The 19,973-nt window shown below is 47.1% G+C and overlaps 1 protein-coding gene across 2 annotated transcripts in view; it reads left to right on the top strand.

Annotated features, from left to right (window-relative positions):
- Positions 1 to 19,973, top strand: part of SRP54 (signal recognition particle 54) — a 607,474-nt gene that overhangs the window by 30,001 nt on the left and 557,500 nt on the right. The gene's annotated exons all lie outside the window — the stretch shown is intronic.

Genomic DNA, 19,973 nt, shown 5'->3' with positions numbered 1-19,973 from the left:
TCTTTATCAGTGAATTCTGTTTTTTGTGGGTTCTCTGAATCAGTGCGATTGAGAACTTCTTGTGGCTCGTCTTGATTCTTTTTTTTTTTTTTCTTTAATATATCTTAATCGGTTTTTACAATGTAACAGTAACCAACAGGAATGCAAATAATCCTATACTTCAAGCTTGTTTTCCAATGTTCCTCCTCTTAACTGTCTCTGTATAGTTCTAACTTTTGTTCTTCATCACATTACACTTTCTTCGGCTGTATCTTTTGTGTCTTGAGTAGCGTTATCGCCCTCCTTTGGTTAAACAATGTCACCGTTGGGGCAAGCCATTGGAGAATGTCTGTTCCACATTTTTGTTCCCCAAGTGCCTTCTCCCACACTCCCATTTCTGCTGTTGTCCATTTCCTCAGGTCATCCCACCACCTGTCAGGATTGCTGTGAGTATTTTACTATCCTGGTTCAATGAAGATAGTGGCCTGTAGGAACTGCAGTCTGTCTCTATCTTGTTTGGTTTAAGGAGTGGGATTATCATAGCCTCAGGAGCGTCGGCACAGGAGCGGCGGCAACGTGTCTACATAAGCCTTATAAAACAGCCAAACGTGCCCCCCCCCCCCCTTCCGTACCTGGTGTCTTTCCTGAGTGCAATGTTCTTATAGTGGCTACCACTTCCTCTGGGGTTATGGGCTCTTCTAGCATATTCTTTTGTTGTTTGTCTAATCGTGGCAGGACAATGAGATCTAAGGCATCCTGCAGCTCATCCTCGCGCTCCATTTGTGGGTTGGTTTTTACATTCTTATTCTGAGAAAAACCTTATTAATGCCTACTTGCGTTTTTACCTCTTCCTGTTCTTTGTTTAGGATGGAGTATATTGGGGATCTGCGAGCATTCGCTCTGGTTTATCTCCTTGTCCAGGACTTCTTTCTAGATATTTTGTGTAGTTGAATTAAGCCAACACATCTGCCTCAATCAGATTTCCTCTTTAGTTTGTACCTCCCCCGCAGCCCCCTGCCTCTCCATTTCCAATAGTTTACTCTCTATCTTTTAGGTAATTAGTGATGTTTTTTTAAGCCATCCTGCTGTAGCTATCCTCTCACCTCTTATTACCACCTTGTAAGTTTCCCAAAACGTGCCTACATGATTAGGACTTCCCTCATTTGTTTGTTTTTATTTGCTTATATAGCGCGCTGAACCCAGAGGTATCTAGGCACTTAACTTGGTGGACAACAGTCGTTACAGTCCTGCCATTTAGAGTACATGAACACGCAGTGTTCTGACATATATACAGATATCGATACAGATTTTTAATTTACACGGTTGGCTGTTTAGTAAAAAAATGTTAGAAGAAAAAAACAGTCAAAAGCAGTCAGTATATGCAATATGCCTTAACCTTGTAAAAATCATTTTCTTGTGATTAAATTCAAGTAATAATAATAAAATGTGAAGAGTTTAATCATTAGGGGATCAGTGCAAAGAGCCAGGATTTAACTTTGCATCGGAAGGTCGGAAAAGGAGGCTCATCTCTTAGAGTAGAGGGCAGAGCGTTCCATGTCTTCGCTGCCAACACTGGGAAGCTGGAGTCACCTGAACCTTGCAGCTTAAACTTGGGGATGTTGAGGCAGTGAGTGGAGTTAGTTTTGGTTGGTTTAGTGGAGATTTTTTCTGGAGAATTTATCGTCCAGGTATTTGGGGGTTGTGTTGGATCATAAGTGTTCTAAAGGTAATTCTGTCTTGTATGGGGAGGCATTTGATGTTGCGTCTAGCTTGAGAGATGTGGTTGGTCTGTTATGTTTAGTGCCACTCTTGAGGGCTTTATTTTGCAGTACGTGGAGCATGTGAAGGTTTTGTTTACTGGTGCCTAAATAGAGGGTGTTGCAATAGGCCAGCTTGGAGAGTAGAAGAGCTCTAGCCAGCGTGATACAGCTGGTTATAGATAAAAAGGGTCTGCGTGAGTTTATTAATTTAGAAGTATAGGCCGTTGAAGACGCTGTTGCGTTTTACTTGTCTCGCGAGGGAGAGGGTGGAATCAAGGTAGACTGCAAGCATTTTAGCAACCTTGGACACTGCAATGTTGTTTTCATCAATATTAAATGAAGTGTATTGAGGGTCTAGCTTGTTGAGGCGTTGCCTTGAACCGATGAGTAGAAGCTCGGTTTTGTCATCATTAAGACAGACCGTGCTTGGCCATCCAATCTCGGATTTTGCTGTATATTTCGTTTAAGCGGGTGGAATCTTTCTCCTAAGATCCTGAGAGAGTGATGAATTTGCGTATCATCCGTGTAGTTTGTATAGGGGCCGTCCATGTCATCTAGGTGGTCGAACAACAACTTTGTAAAGATGTTATACAAAGTTGGGGAGACGCATGAGCCTTGAGGAACTTCACATGTAATTGGAGAGGTAGCTGCTGATGCTGTAGCTGAAAAGACCCTCATGGATCTATCGGAGAGGAACGATTATTTCCGTAAAATCAACCATGCTTTTCCTGATGGGTTCATTTAAACGCCTTATCCAGCAACGATTCACTTCTCAATCTCCCAGTAGGTATGGGCGGTCTTGGGGCAGACATCATCCATTTTATTAAGAGGGGCGTGGTCTGACAGAACCCTAGCCTGATATTCATCCTCGGTAAACTCCATCACATGTTCTTCCACTGTGAACAGATAATCAAGTCTTGTGTGGACTCTGTGGGGCTGGATAATGGGAGTATTCTCTGCTGTCCTTTTATGTAGTGTCCTCCATATATCTTTTAACTGAAAATGATTCAACAGTGTGCTTAGGACTTTGGCCGGTGGGGCCGGTCTTTTGTGCTTCGTGTCGGACCTATCTATTGTGGGATTTAGGGTGCAATTGAAATCTCTGCCCCATATCACAACTCCATTTCTGTAAGGGCCTAGCCTTGCTACGACTTTAAAAAAACGGTGGCATCGTGATTGGGTGCTTAGGTGTTCACTATGCATACTCCTCGGTTCTCTAACATGCCATGTATTATAGCCATCCTACCTTTGTCGTCAGTCCTAGTGTTGAATACTTAGAGTGGGGTAGCTGGGTTTTCCCAGATAAGGACTCCTCTTGTGTATGATGCCACCATCACCTTGCCCCATGCGCTAGCAAGCTTCTTTTGTTGCTGTGTATTCAAGTGCGTTTCCTGTAATAACGCAATCCCCAACTTTGTGCCTCCTTAAATACGTGAACACCCTTTGACGTTTGACATAGTTATTTAGACCACAGATATTCAAGGTCATAATTTTTACTCCTTCAGCCATCGTACATTAATTTTGTGGATTCTGGCGGGGCCTTTGGACTGCCCTGAGTTTTGTCAGGGATCGTGTGTAGCATATTTCCAACTATATACCAGGCTTTCACCCTCTATATGAATTCTTCCCGCCCCCTCAACTAATAAGACACACTCTAACTTAACCCGTCCAGACATGCTACGCACGCTAAGACTTTCCTGCTTCCGCTCTATTAGACCTAGTCGCTGGACTAGACTTTTGGTGCCCAACGTCGGGCACTATTCCGTACCCTTAAACTATCCAGTGTGGGGTAGTAGTGGGTCTGCATATTGCGTTCTCTCTACTGGGCTTCAGTGACTGCTGTGTCATGCTCCTGCTACCTTTCGATTAAAACAGGACCATAGTGGCGCCCATCCGAGTTAAAGTGTACATTTTGTCACCATTTCTGCTTGATATGTTCTTTACATTACTTGCTTCGTCCTGTAGATCCTCTTGGCGTCCTCCGTCTCATGTCTAAGTCTGTTGTCCATGCTCTACAGCCTCCGGGATCTGCACGCTATCCATCCAGTCCTGTGCCTCAGATGGTGTCACGAAGAAGAGCCTTACCATTATGAATGACCTTCAATTTTGCTGGGTATATTGGCATATATTTTAGACCTGCCTTTTTAAGTCTAACTTTTGTTGATATATTGGGCCCTCCTCTTTTGCACCTGAAAGGTGTAGTCTGGGAATATTGATATCTTCATTGAGACTCTTTGTATTGTCCCCCAGTTCTGGAAAAGGTGACAAAACTTTCCCTGTCCTTATAGTTTAGGACCTTGGCAATTATGGGTCTGGGCGGGGTGCATGGTAGTGGTCTTCTGGTGAGGGAACTCCCTCAATCGTGAACCCCTTTGTTAAGTCTCTGGCTCCTTTTTCCAGCAGTAGCACGTTTTCTATATATGTGGTGGGGTCTGACCCCTCCATTCCCTCAGGCAGTCCCACTATCCTGACGTTGTTCGGACATGCGCGTCCCTCCGCGTCTTCAGCTCTGTCTTCTAGCAGTTTGACTTTCTGTTCAGGATATCAATGTCTTTAGATGTTTGTACTCTTGCCGGGGTGTTTTCTCTGACTTGTTCTTCCAATTTGCCTGTGCGTTCCTCTAGGGCTCTAACATCTTGCCGTAATAGTACGACATTTATTCCTACTGCGTCAATTTTAACTTCCATTGTTGCCTGCAATGCTGCAATTGCCATCAGAATCTGTTGATTCCCTGAGTCCGTTGAGTCTTTGGGGTGCAATGTGTATTCCCCATCTTTGTCTCTGCTTCCAGTTTCAATTGGGTGTGCTTGTCCTTTTGCAAATGATTCCATCGTAGTCGGCTTATTCTTAGTTTTATTGCCTTTTGTTAACTTCGCTCTGTCTGCCGTATCCAGACCTAATCTGCCCTCTCCCAACTGATTCTCTTTTTCATCCTTTTGGCCTTCCACCGTGGGTCTCTTGCCTTGCTTAGGGGGCGGTTACACCCTAGTCTTTGTTGTGCTGATTACCACCTTAGCACTAGCCTTATTTTAGTTCTGTCAGTGTTGATCTTTTTTCTCTTAATGTGCTATATCTGAGGTCTCTAGGCGTGTTGCTCAATGTTATCCGCCTTACAATGGTACCAATAGATACGCCTTTCTCACAGCCAGCAACCTGTTATCATGGCCCAGTCTTGTGGTCCATCAACCTGTTTTTTACTTTCAACACGAATGCTGTGTTGATTGTGTGCTGTTCGCAGTATATACCAACTTCCTTTATAGTTCCTTTCTTGTGGTTGTGTCTTGCTCTATCAAGGCCTCTGTTTTGCACCAGGTGTGGGGCTCTGCCCCTGTATTGCTTAGCTATGCTGACTCCAGGTATGCTGTGTTCCTATATCGTGTGGTATGCCTTATTGCATTAATTGTGCAGTAGGAAGATAGGACATCTTAGGCCCAGTGTTGCACTTATTCTCTCATCGTTTGTTTACTCTCTGCCCAGCCCCCGGTCGGGTTTTCTACTTCTATGGATGTTATTGGCTCAGAAGCGGCTATGTTGCCCTCTGCGTGGCCCATTGCTCAGTTTGTCTTGGGCCCGAGGGCTCTCTTGAATTGCTTGCACCCTTTCGGGTTCCGTTAGAGGAGGGGGCTTTATCCCTTCAGTTAGTGTTCCTGCGGGGTCCACGCTACACCAGCGATATTCTCCCTTGCCTTATGTTCGGGCACAGGGAGCTGCACGTGGCAGGCACCCCCGGCTTTCAGTGAAGTGTGCAGCGGGTTCTCCCCGCCACCCCCTCTCATTCCCGCCTTGTGGGGGGTTCTGCTCTTTCGCCCGTTCCTGGAGTCGCGCACCTGATCCTCTGATACTTTGGGAATGCCTTCCTCCTTTTGCGACAGCTGTTGTGGATGCTTACCCAGTCTTTTGATTGCCGCGGCCGCAATACGCTCACCGGCTGCCTCGGAGCTCCAATCTGGTTGGTCTGGATCTCACTGCAAGTCTCCTTACTCCCCTGCCCCTGTGGTGGCGGATGCTGACTCTGCACCCAGCAGTTCTTTCATGCATTCTGCTGCCCCGGCTCTTCCTGGTTTCCGGGTCCTCTGGCACGTGTCTTCCTCGCTACGGCTCCTGGGCTACCAACTCCTAATGTCTCCCGCTGCTGCCCTTCTCCAGCCGTGTGGGAGATGTCGGGTACTTTTTTCTTCGTGGCTGTCCCAAGTGCATTCACTGTGTTGTTTGGCTGCGACTTGGCTCCAGTCAGCCTCCGCTCTTCCCTCCACCATTGTCTGCTCGATTTCCTCCATGCGACTTGTTCACAGCATATCTCGCCCGCTGTCTTCGCCGGGGTTCTCTGCTCACACACAGACCGCCCCCCCCCCCCCCCCGGCATTGTTCTTGTTGACGCTAGTTATTTTTTGTTAGAACATCGCTGTTTGAATCGCATCATCTAGTGGATCAGCAGGAGCTTCAAGTGGACACGTCTGCCTCATGTGGCTGCTGGCCATGCCCCCCTAATCTTGATAATTCTGTACACTTGTACAGTGAGCCCATACGGTGAGTCTGTAGTTCGTTTGCAGGACATTTAGTGTAATTTTTTGCATCTGCGATCCTCAGCTGCCATTTACCCCCCCATTTCTGCTTCCCTAACCCTGCTTGCCTCCCGCTTCCTGGTCCTTCCTCCGCCCGGGCTCCGATTGGCCTCCAAGCCATCCTACCTTGCCATACGACCCTCCCAGGGCAGCCCTCTGCCCGGGCAGCCCCATTGGCGCAGGACCCCGAGGCCAAGGACGGCTCCTACTGTGACGGCTCCAGGTCGTATCTGCAGGTATCAGCAGGAGAAGCAAGAAGCCAACAATAAGCAAGTGGGGGAACGGCAAGGCCAGAAGCAATCACTTCATGCCATACTACCCAACCACTCATCTAACAAAGCATTACCACTGTAAACTCGTTATATCTGTAATATATTTGCATTTGGAAACTCTGTTCTATACATTTGAGTGTTGCATTTAGAAGTGTTCCCAACAGCCTCTCTGTGAATTTAGAAGTGTTCCCAATAGTCACTCTGTGAAAGCTGATTTTAGAAGAGTGCCCAATATACGTGTTGTGAAAAAGTTGAATTTAGAAGTACATTTAGAAGTTGTATTTAGAAATGTGCCTAATAGCCTCTGTGTGAAATATCATAATATTTTAATACCTAGCCGGGTTGAATCGACTAATCTCCCTAACAACCTCTCTGGGCAAAGCTGAGTTAGATACATCCTTAATACCCTCCCTGTACAAAGTTGAGTTATATTCATGCCTAATACCCCCTGTATAAAGTTGAATTGAGAGAAGTGCGCCTATTAGCATACCTAATGGAACCAACTAGTGTCCAGAATAGTCTCTCTGCGCTTAGTTCAATTTTGAAGTGTGCGCGACATCATTGAGGCGATGAAGCGTGCCTAAATATCCTAATTAATCCTTTTAGTATACCCAATAGTATATCTGTGTCATGTAGAATCTAGAACTGTGCCTAATAAGCTAATATCTCCTCTATACAAAGTTGAATCTACAGTTAGACCTAATACCATCCCTGTGTACACTTGATCCGAGAAGTGTACCTAATAGTACCTAAATTCACCTAAAAGCTAGTACCAAGCATGAGTGCACCCACAATCCCACAGTTTGTCGGAAACGACCGCCGTGGACCGCCCCCACGCCTCGATCTGCCATCTCTCCCGTCCCCCCCCTTCCCATATCACCCCACCCCCCTCGCACTCCCTGCCATTCCTCTCTCCAAACACCAAGCCAGAGAGGCACGATGGCGAGCAAACTACCCTAAGACCACTCCGCCCCTGAACCCCATCACCGACCAGCCAACGTTAACCTTGCCTGCTCCCCTCACTATCGTTCCTGGCACACCCCACCCTGCAAGCTTCCACCCGCCGCCTTGACCTCAAACCCCCACCCGACCGCATCCTTTCCCTTCCCTAAAAACTGCACGCCTAGCCCTTGCAAGAACTGAAGCCACATCCCTCTCCCCCTCTCACCCCCCTACCCTCTCTCACACTCAATCGCAGCAAAGAAACTAAAGAGGAAACGTACCTGGTCCTCCACAATCTCTCGCCTCCCCTGTCTCGACCTACCACCTCATTCCCCCACTCACCTCCTTCCCCCGTGGCTTCACCCTTCCTGAAACCCCTCTTCCTTGATTTCTCATCGACTGCAACTGAAACTCCTAACCGCCCACTCCCCGCCTTCGAATTCCCCGAGCCAGACCGGATCATCCTAACACACGCAGCCACCCAATCCCACCCGAAGCCCGTCAATACTTCGACTCGCCCACTATTCCCATCGATCATAACCGACCCTCCCCCTCTCCAGCCTGTACTCTCTCAGCCACCACCCCCATCCGCTCCAGCTCAGAGACCAACCTCGCCTGCCGATGTGAACTGCATCCTATTTAATGCCCGATCCGTAGCAAAAAACAGACATTGCATCTTTGACCTCCTCGCCACTGACAAACCAGACCTGGGTTTCATCCCCGAAACTTGGTTCTCTGACGATTTCGCCCCAATCGCTAATGAAGCCTTCCCCCCTGACTACTCCCCTCATCCCACTGAACCGTCCCTCCAGAGGAGGGGGGGGGGAGTATCATTCGTCTTCAAATCTCTCTTCCACGCCTCAATCATCGACAACCAACCTTCCATTCCTTGCTGCGAATCTCTCCTTGTTAAGCTGTCACTCTCCGCCTCGCTCGCACACAGTTTTCTAATAATCTACAGGCCCCCTGGCTACGATGGGCAATTCGCAAACAACCTCTGCGACTCCATTGCCACCCTTCAACTAAACCATCCCAACCTCACCCTTCTTGGAGACTTCAACATATGGCTCGACATCCCCACCAACCCTATGCCACACTCTCTGGTTGACGGTTTAGACGCTATTAACCTCCAACCCCACATAAATGGCCCGCCTCACTATAAAGGACACACTCTTGATACCATCTTTAACCCCCCCCACCCCTATCATCTGGTCCGATCACTTAATTCTCTCGTTCACTATTCGCTCACCTGACCCCCCCCCCCACCCCTCTTACTCGAATCTGAACCTCTGAGTCTAATCAAATGCTCATCCAGTCTCCACCGCCTACTTGCCAACTCAGTAAACAACCCCTGATGCCTTTGACTCATGGCTCAACGCATCTCTGATGCGGCTCACACCCCCTTGCAAACAATCAACTCGCCGTGGCCTCTTCCCCAAATGGTTCATCCCTGAGTTGAAGACCACTAAACAACTATATAAATACCTAAAACGCAAATGGCAGAAAGACAAAACCCAGGAGAGCAGGGCCATCTTGGTCGACACCTCTATCGGTACAAGGCCAAAATCCGGAAAGCAAAAAAAGCCCACTACAACTCCCGAATCCTAAACTGCAAAAACCAGAGCAAAGAACTTCACAAAATCATCTCTGAATTCACCAAACCGCTTGCACCACAACCGCCCCAACCCCCTTGCAATCACTATGCGACTCACTCTCCCTCCTCTTTTACACACCAGCTCTCGAAAGAACAAATACTCTAACCACCAAACTGGTGCTCTTACACCCACCAGGCAATACTCCCACATCCCCATATCTCTCCTTTCCCAACAGACTCTCTGCGGTCCAAGCAATCGTTATATCAAGACTGGACTATGCAAACCCCCTATACCTCGGAATCCACGCCTACCAACTGAATAAACTCCAAAGGGCACAAAATGCAGTAGCCAAAATGCTACTTGCGCTTGGCCCAAGAGACCACAGCTCCCCAGCCCTTAAGACGCTGCACTGGCTTCCTGTAGCATGAAGGGTGACTTTCAAAACCTTATGCATCTCATCGAGCACTGCATAAAACCGGACCTCAATATCTTCAAGACAACCTAAAACCATATCACCCCCCACGCACCCTAAGATCAAGCTCAGCCGGCCTCCTAGTCATACCTAAGACAAACGCAGTCAGATTAGGCGGATCATCATTCACAGCCTTGGCCCCCCCACCCTATGGAACGCACTCCCACCCCACATCCGCCTAACTGAGGATTTAATGTCTTTCCGCAAACTGCTGAAAACCTGGCTCTTCCCCTAAAACCAACCCAAACCAGACTAACCCAAACAGACTAACAGCATCTCAATGACACAAACCCAACAAACTACCTGATGCGAGAAATTGACAGCTAGTAAACCCATAACATAAACTAAAAGGACAATCGGAAGTATCCGAATAAAATAGATCAAAACAATGAAGTGGTTAATAAGAATAAATCGTACGGAAACAGTAAAGAGACTTTTATAACTCCTGAAATAGACATAATGCATGAGGAGTGATCAAAATGAATGGCGTGGGCGAAATAGTTTGAATAGATGAAGCGTGTGGCCCAGATGAATGCACGAGTGGAAGAACAGATGACTATATAATTTAAATAAATGTACAAATTGAATGAATATCGAAATTGGATGAGTGTATAGAATGGATGATCATGTTGCGCGGTTGCGTGTGTAGAGAGGCTGGGGTGCATGGAGAGGCTGGGCTGCATGGAGAGGACGAATAGATGGAACACGATTACTGCTGTATTAGCGAATGACTATATAAGGCTGATGGGTGCATATTGCTGTTGAGTGCATATTGCTGTAGAGTGTGCAGGGGACCGGGTGTGTGCAGGGGACCGGGTGAATGCGAGGAGCATGTGACTGCGTAGAGCAGTTGAAGGTATGGTGCATACGTGGGGATAAAGCGGACAAATGCCTAGAGCAGAGGAGTTACATAGACCGGATGAGTGCGCAGTACGGATAATCATGTAGAACGGATGAGTGCGGAATGCATGCAGAGCTGATGAGTGATTAGAACGGGTGAGTATGGGGAACTGATTGATGAGCGAAGCAGGATGGATGAGCTGACCAGAAGAACATATAGAATGGAGAGCTGCATAGAACAGACTAGTGTGTAGGGCCGACAAGTACATAGAGCAGTCGAGTGCATATGAGTGAAAGAGCGCATATGAAAAAGAGGTGCGTAGAGGGGGCTGAGTGCGTAGAACAGATGAATGCATAGTGCATGCGTGGGGCAGACTAGAGCGCGAGGGGCGGACTGGAACGCATGAGTGCGTCGAGTGAACCGGAGTGTGTGGAGCAGATTGTGATGCATGGAACGGACTGGAGCACATTGAATCGCGTGACGTATATAGTAAATAGTATGGTTTAGAATGCAGAGAACTCATCATATCACACCACCACGCTTACTCTCCCCTCTACACCATCACTCAACTAGAACTCAGAGATACTATGACACTATTCGGTATAACTGTTCTCATACCGACATCCGCCGCATACTACACATCCCTCTAAGTAAAACACTGCTGGTTACACATCTCCCAGCCAGGCGTTCTCCTCAGGCCTAACGCAGCCACAACTCGGTCTGGATAAAGTCTGCCAGGCCGAACACATACTCCTGATCTCTCAACCACCACACCTACCGCTAAGAAGCAGCTATTACACGAATACCGCACCAGCTGCACACATACCCGGTGGTCACACGCACCTTGAATCTCTCTACTGACCTGAACTTCGGTTCCCAAGGGCGTTCAACCTACCAGCGCCTTCAGACCATACCAATGGTATATAAGGCGCTATATAAATGCAAAATAACAATAACATCAGTGGCGCTTCTGGTGGCTCATAAACCAGTCATGTGTGGTGCTTCTTGTGGGACCTCTGCAACAAGAGAATTGACCACATCAGTAAATGCTTTTGGTGCAGAAAGACTGGGTCTTTTGGCGCAGGCTACAGAAGCCGTTTGAAATAACTTGCGGATGTCCGCCTGCAAGATGCCTTTTATTTGAAGTCTGTTGTGAAGAATTTTAAAGCTGCATCCCTTCATGGGCAGTATAAGAAGATTGTTCAGCAAGTTTCAAGATGCTGTGCAGCAATGACCCAAGGCGCACTAGGCTCTTCAGTGTTGTCCTTTTTTTCTGAGTCTTGCTTGTGTACAGTAGACCGTGCAAGATAGAACCTGGTCTATAGTAGCAGCCGCAGTATGTGTTTGTGTAACATTGAGGTGAATGATAATCCACTCTTTTATATATCCGTGTTTCGGAGTTCAGCAAGTGGTTTTGCAGGAGTTGGCTTTTGGAGGGACATCCACAATCTAGTGTAGTGAATTTCTGTGTGGCCTCAAACTAAATTCATCAAAATCTTCAACGGCAGAGCCCTCTACATGCAGCACTGCTGAACAGTCTTCTCCAAGGCCACCTCAGTGATGTACTCTTCGCTGCAGACCTTGAGCATGCCACAATGAAAAGTACATCTTTAATGGGTTCAGTGTGACCTGAAATTCTTGAGTAGAGCCTTCATGGTTTACAAGCTTCCCCAAGAAACCCCTTCTGTAAAGGGGTTCCAGGTGTTCCTCAATCCCCTGAGCCATCTGCTGTACGTGTTTTGACACTTAAAAACTCCTTCTTTACAGTTCTGTCTCTGTCCTGCCCAGAGGAAATGGTGCCCAATGCTCCTTTTCCCCTTATCCAGCGGGGAAAGCTGAATCTGCTCTTAAGGAGGCATTTTCATGCCCCTGCAACTCCCAAGACTTGTTGTATCAGAAAACAAGCATGGCCGCCTCCTGACTAATGGTCACTAATCTTGAATCTTTGCTTTCAAGGCATCAAGTCTCGATTTGTGAGCCATCTTATCTAGAACTGAAACCTTTCCTCCAGTGACATCCCTGCTCACCTCTGCAGACTCCTGTCTAGTTGCGTTGTGAATGAAACTGTCTGGACTGTCTCTGGTGGTTCCGCTAATCCTTCTGGTTGTCTTCTTTGGACCTAAACTGTTTGCAGGTCCCTATGTGCAGACCTCCTACTTACTTCCACAGGTTAATAGTGTCCCGTCTCCTACCGATTGACTTAACATTGGAAATTTGGGGCTTGGGGGGGGGGGGTTTGGGTTAGGGGGGTGTTATTGGTTTGTACGATGTTTTTGTGCTTCTAAAAAGGTCTAGTTGGACATCTTTGACTTGTGTGATTGTTCTATGGTCCTGTGAGACCATGTTCTACATTTTATAATGATATTTTGAAACATTTTACTGTATATTTTGAAGATTACTAAATGTGCGCATGTGATTTTAACTCCTTAAAGAACATCATTTTAGATACTTTTTGTTTTTTTAATATTTATTTTTCGTTTTTCAACATAAACATACACCAGTCTGATCCCACCTGCCACTCACCCAGCAAAATCTTATGTGCATCAGTAATGCCTATGACATTGGCATAGCCCACAGTTCCACGACAGTATTAATTGTCTGTTGTAATCAAATATTGTACATAAGGATCCCAGACATCGGGTGGGCATGCAGCTGCAAAGTTCGAATAAAAGCAGTCTCCACATCATGGCAATATGCAACATCCTGCAACCACCCCTGCACACTGTGAAGGTGGCCCTTTCCCCAGACCATGGCCACCCTTCTGCGAGCTACCACAAGCAGCAGCCCTGCCAATCACCTCATCCCCCACCGCTTCAAGGTCTTGGTATATTCCAAAAGCGCCATCGCAGGTTCCAGCTCCAATCTTTCCCCAATGATCAAATAGACTTTCTCCAGTACCTCGGCCCAGAAGCCGGACACCTGCAGAAAACACCCCAGTAATCCACCAGGGTGAGTGCCTGAACTGGCAGTTGAACTTGTGCAGAAGACGAATTTTTCCTGCCAATATATCTCTCAGGAGTACAAAAGGACAAACTGAGAGATCAGTTGACCGAAAGCCTGGTTGGTCGCCCACCGGACAGCTGGCTGCAAAAGAAACGTACAAATCACCAATACAAGTAATTGAGAGCAGTTATGCCAGTGCTAACCTGTGTATAAGAGAGGGGTTCCTGTGAAAGTAAGAGTGGTACTGTATTCCGTTACCAACCAGAAGATGGTATTACCCTGAAAACAGTGACGGAAGCGGGAATATCCGAACAAAGATGTCATTTTGCTGTTGCACATAAAACATGAAGCAATCATCTGAGTAGATTCCTTACCAGTAAGGGTAGAGTATGTAGGCAGGAATATGCTCGATGTAGAGATAATTGAGTCATGTAAGGCTCCCCCTGAACCGACGGCACGAAGACGCCTACAAAGTCCAATAAGTGCTCAATGCGGAAGTCTATATTCTGAGCACTTTAGTATCAAGTTCCAAGATTGTTCGGGGTTCTGTGTCAGTGAAGAGCAAAAATGAATCCTAATAGTTGGAAGAACAAAAATCTGAGGACAGTCCGGGTCACAGTAGTTTCTGGCGTTGACAAGGGTAAGACGTTAGGCAAGTACAGGTCGAGGGATGTTCTGTATCAAGATCCAGCAATTCCAACAAGCCAAAAGGGCAAAAGCGAGTGGCAAATCTGGAAAGCAGGCATGGTCTTAATCAAAATCATATGGAGCACGTAACGCAAGATAGCCGCTGAACACAAGCAAATTCAGAAGCACTGTTCCAGTGAATGGGCGGTGCTTTTAAGGAATCGCATGATCCGTTGTTTCGCGGCCCTGCCTTAGCGGTGTACATGACAGATGAACGGGACACCGTCTCCATGGCAACCCCCAGCGCGCACGGAAAACATGCTATGCATTGGAGGACTGCCGCAACCACCCTTCGCATGCAGATGCTTCCCTTTGCCTGCTTTTACTGACAATGGGGAAGAAACAGGTTTGGGAGACTGGTATCAACGCATATGGGAACACTGAGTGCCTTATATGCAAAGACAGATGGTTTCCTGACACTTCAATTGCAATCAAATGTTGCTATTTCAAACTTGAACACATACCAGTCTTTCAGGTCGCCTGCCAACTCACCGGCTGTGTGCATCTCTTTTTTATATATTTTTTAGATGTGGGCATCGCGGCGCTGTTTCTTGTGATGAGCTTAGTTACAAGGGAATGGTTGCATGGTTACATTGTATTGGTGTAAAGCAGTGAGAGTTTTGCGATTCTCAATTCACAACCTGCTGCTCTCGTCCCTTGGTCCGTCCCTCTTTTCCAGTCGTCTTCTCTTAGTCTAGGAAGCCCTGCTTGTACTCGTGTTCCGCCTTGCTCAGAGTGTGTCTTTGGGTTCTGCCTTTTATTTGTATGAGGAGAGCTAATTGGTATCCGGTGTATGCACTAAGTGCTTGACTTTGCCGGACCCGATTAGCGGTACATGTCAGTACGATGTGTGAAAGTTAATGTTGCTACTGTCACCATCTTCCTCATCCGAGTGTTTGTGTAAAAAGGAGGGGCGGGGGGGAGTTGGGACCTCGGAGCATTCTAAAACATGCGATAGGTTGGTTAAACAAAATGGGGTGGAAATGATGCGTCTCATTGTCGGCGGCCTCACCCCCACTCTCCGAAGAGCCCTCATCCAGGTGGCCCTTCAGCACTTGTCCACCCCCAGGGTTTGGCTCCAAAGGCAATGGCGGTGCCTTGGCCACCCACTGAAGATAGACTCGCTCACCTGTTATAGCCACCACCACGGCCACCTGTTGTACCAGGAGGAGGGGCGAGTACAAAGTAGGAACATAATAACTTCCCTGCAATCTTTTTCCAAACCGCACATGTGATCGTGACAATGTTCAGGGCAATAGGGTGATATTTGGGGCACCCCAAGATTCGTTGCACGCAACAGGTCTTGGGCGGCGAGCGCTCTCTCCAGCTGTACATGCACCCGCCAAAAGTGAGTGGTGTACCAGTGCCTGAGGAAGTGTGCCTGCGCTGCCCAGTATTACCATTCCAGATGTGGTAGAGGTAACAACCCCCCTCTCCCCCCATTTGCCAATGGTTGTGTTGTGGCATAAGCCACCCTCACAGGTTTCCCCTCCCAAAGCAGATCAAGGAAGAAGCCACTAGACAAAAACAGGTGGACGTTAAGGAAAAGGTACCGGAATTTAGGGAGCACAATCATTTTCCCAATTGAAATGCGGCCCAACAGTGTGAGCTGTAGTGTCTGCCATCTCGCTACCACCTCCTGGAGATTCCCTATTACCCCCCATAACTGTCACGAAACAGGTCATCCCGACTGTGTGACGGCTCCACACCCAGGTACCGGAACCCGGAAGATTCCAACCTGAGGCTAAACTCGTCCTCGAACGTCACCTCCATAAGGGGAAACACCACAGATTTATTGTGATTGATCATCTGACCCAAGTATTCCTCCAATCTCAGCACCTCTCGCATCACTGGGCTCTGGTTGCTCACCGGGTCATCTATGAAGAGGGCCACATAGTCTGCATACAGAGAGATAATCTGCCTGTGCTGTCCCAGACTCTGCCACCTCTGAATGTGGCGCTCTCGCAGATTCTCCGCCAGTGGCTCCATCGCAAGAACCAAGAATTCTCCTCACCCTGCCCACGTCAGCTGGATGCACCGGGCTGCCTCATAGCAGTGATTTGCAGGATTAATTAGAGCCGATACGCTGGGCTCAACGAGAGACCACCATCTTGGTCAGGCTCTCTAGCACCACCCGAGCATCATTTTAGATCTGAGTTTTCTTTTCCATATTGTGTAACTATCAAAGTATTTTATTTACTTTTAAACCAGTTTGTTTTGTGTGAATTGCCTACACTACCCATGCCCTTCTACCACTTTGTGAGTGGAGTACTAAGAACCACCCTGTAAGCCAAGTATGTAGAATGAAAGATCTCCTGTAAAAGTGCTTAATCCAGTAGCCATTGACCCCAATAGAGCTAATGGGTTTCTTCAATCATTTTCTATGTAACTGTATTTTCATGAATTTTATGTGTAAAGGGTATATGACTTTAATGTGTTGTGATGAATCCCTGTATGTTGTCACTTCTCCCCTATTAGGGAGCCCCTTCCCATGAGGCCAGGGAGTTGAGGCTGCTACCCAATAGTCTCCCCGGGGTGATAGTACTCAGCGGGTGGATCTCATGGGGAGGGAATCCCCCTAAAGGATTAGTGACGACCTGGGGAGAACATGGTATCCCCATAGCTCACTTTACCTTAGGCCCCCTTCCTCACCAACACACACCAGGACCATTCCTATATTTCCTGTATGTTTTTCTTATACCTCCAGTATAGGGAGTACTGAGATGAGGAGGAGTAAGGACTACCCAAATAGTCTTCTTTTTCAATACCAAGACGAGGCAGTTGTTGACTCCTGGGAGACTGATCCATTTAGTACTGTGATATGGAAGAAGCGTGGAGTACTAAGGAGTACCCGCGGAACCATGTGAGCAGTCTAGACAATTTGAGAGTAAGAGCCAGGCCTTCCTGGAGGAACCGCAAGGGCTGGTTCTGTGTACGCGAGAGAAAAGACCAGGACGCCACTGAAGAAGCCGGAAGATCCAGAGTCGTCCCTGATGGGAATGGGGGGCAGCGGGCTGGCGGCAGATGACCGAATATCCCAGGCAGCAGAACCACTTCCTAGAAGAGCCTTAGTGCTGCCGGGCCGGCGCAGACCAAATAGAGCTCATTCGATCCCAATAGCAGACCTGCGGCAACCCGAGTGCCCGAGACAACGCAGATCGAGAGAAGAGGTACACGGGTGGTGGTGGTGGTGGGGGGGGGGGACGGGGACGAGAGGAGGTACTGGCGCTCTGTCCAAACGGTTAATAGATTGGGAAACTGAAGAATACTATTAATATAGGGTCTGGCACCCTGACAAGGTAGACTGTACATGCGAGCCTGGGACCCGTACCCAAAAAGTATCTTTGTTGTTCCCCATGGTCACAGTACCTGGTAGAAGAGTACACCAGGTGGACTTAACCTGCGAGTCTGGGACCCACACACATATAATCTCAATACATGCCATTAGATTACGTTTGTGTTTGTTTATTTTTTGTAATGCGCACCTAACCCAGGGGTAGCAGGGCGCAAGAGCAGCAAGAGGATTGTATAGCTTAGGTTACATAAGGCAAAATGGATGGATTCCAGCTATGGTTACAGACATGGACACATCCGCATCATTGAGAAAGGATACAATAAAACATATTTACAGAAAGTATAATATACAGAATTTACAAGTTGTAGCTAAGCATATAGGGTAGGTGATAAAAGCAAGTACGTTAGTTGTTGTGTTCCTTGATCCAGTGGATAAGATTGGATCTAAATTGTATGTAAGGAATGTCTTCCCTTCGGGGTGGCGGTTGAGAGTTCCAATGTTGTGCTGCTTTGACGGGAAAGCTACTCCCCACACCCCCCCCCCCCCCCCTCCTCGGTCGTAGTGCGTTTGAATCTTGGCACCAGTAGGAGGTTAGAGTTGACCTTTCTGGAGGGGCGGCAGGAAACTTGTCTGGTAAATCTCTGTCAGGTAAAGAGGGGCAGAATGGTGGAGACATTTGTGGATCAAAGCGACCGATTTAAGGAAGATCTTGTCTGTCGTGGAGAGCCAGTTGACAGATCTTCTAATATCTGAAATGTGGGCTTTCTTCGGGAGACTGAGGGCTGCTCTTAAGGCATTATTTTGCAAGATTTGAATTTTGTTTGTGATGTATTTGTTACTGCCTACGTATAGGGCATTACAATAGTCCAACTTGGACAGGATCAAAGCTCTGGCTAGGGTAATGCAATTATTGGAGGAGAGGAAAGGTTTGGCTGCTCTGAGTTTGCAAGTATAGATGTGGCTAAAGCCATAGCGTGTACTTGTTTTTTTAATGTTAGTGTGGAGTCTAGATGGAAGCCAAGGGATTTTACCTCCTTAGCCACAGCAATGATATCATTGTCAATTTCGAATGAGGAATAGTTCTGGCCAAGTTTGTTAAGGTTAGCTGTTGTGCCCAAGATGAGTTCTGTTTTATCATCATTCAGGCATCGACCATGGGAGGCCATCTGTGCCTGGATGATGAGGTACACTCTTGTTTTCAAAGGCCAAATCCTTGTCATAATCCCCCGTCAACAGGATGAGGATCTGGGTATCATCGGCATAGTTTGTGTAGGTGATACCCAGACCGTCAAGATCATCGAAGAGGGGCTCTGTAAAGATGTTGTACAAAGTGGCCAAGACGCAGGAGCCCTGTGCCACACCGCAGGTTATAGGTATTGGGTCCGCAGCTGCTAATGGGGAGAAGACTGGCATTGTTCCGATTGCCTCTTGGGAGAAATGGGCTGCCATCTCTAAATGCTTGCAGAGGATCTCATGGTCGACCAAATCAAATGCTGCTGAGAGATCAAGGAGGAGCAGCAGCAGTTCTGTCTTGCCCTCGTCTCTCAAATCGTCAATTTGTGCTTTAAGGTCTACAAGCGCGGTCTCGGTTCCATGTTGGGGTCTGAAACCTGACTGTCGGACTCCGAGGAGGTTGTTGTGTTCAACGTAGTGTTGAATTTGTAGGTATGCTATTTTATCAAGGATTTTAAGTAGGAATGGCACAGTGGTGTTAGGATGGTAGTTGGTGGGGATGGAGGGATCTAAATTTAGTTTTTTGAGGAGTGGGAGGACCCAGGATTGTTTCATGTTATTGGGTATGATACCTGAGGTGAAGGATGCATTTATAAGTTTGGTAATGAAAGGGGAGAGTTCACGAGCTGCATCTTTTATGAGTTGCGCTGGGCATAAGTCACCATGGCAGTTTGAAGGTTTAAGAGTAAGGATGACTTTTTCAACCTCTATGGTGGATACTTCGCGAAAGTTAAAGTGGGGGATGGCTTCATAGGGTGGAGTCAAGATTGGTAAAGGTGCTGTTGTATTAATGTTGCCAGATTTCGAGGTGGTAAGAAAAGTGTCTTTTTTTTGTTATTGATTTTAGTTTGTAAGGTTATAATTTTATTGGCCAGAGCATTTTGTCCTTGAGGCAGGAGTCTGGAGTTTGGATAGGGGATTCTAACTCTTTCAGAATAGCAAAAAGCTCTTTGGTATTGGACTTGGCTTGGGAGATGCGGAGGTTGCAGGAAGTTTGTTTAGCAAGGATAATTTCTTTTTTTATAGAGGGTAGCTTGTTTGCTCAAGTTGTTCTTATTGGTCTTAGATGGATCTAGTCTCCTTATTTTTTCACAACGACTTTTCTCTTGTCTAATTGCTTTTAGGTGTGGAGTGAACCAGGTATTCACGTGTTTGCGAGGTTTGCTCTTTATCATTTTTAATGGTGCTATGACATCAAGGGATGATAACATCACTTTGTTGTAAATATCTACCATAGTGAAAGGATCAGTGTGGTCTGCGATAGAGTTGAGAGTGGGTGATATCAAAGGGAAGAGGTTTTCTGGAGTAATATGTCTTGTTTCTGGTGGGGACTGCTGGTGATATACTGTTGATAAGCAATGGAGCTGATGCCTCTAGTGAGAACATAATCAG

The sequence above is a fragment of the Ambystoma mexicanum genome, chromosome 14 (genome assembly GCF_040938575.1).
Source record: "Ambystoma mexicanum isolate Mex_15411 chromosome 14, UKY_AmexF1_1, whole genome shotgun sequence".
NCBI lineage: Eukaryota > Metazoa > Chordata > Amphibia > Caudata > Ambystomatidae > Ambystoma > Ambystoma mexicanum.
This window is presented reverse-complemented; position numbering and strand designations above follow the sequence as displayed.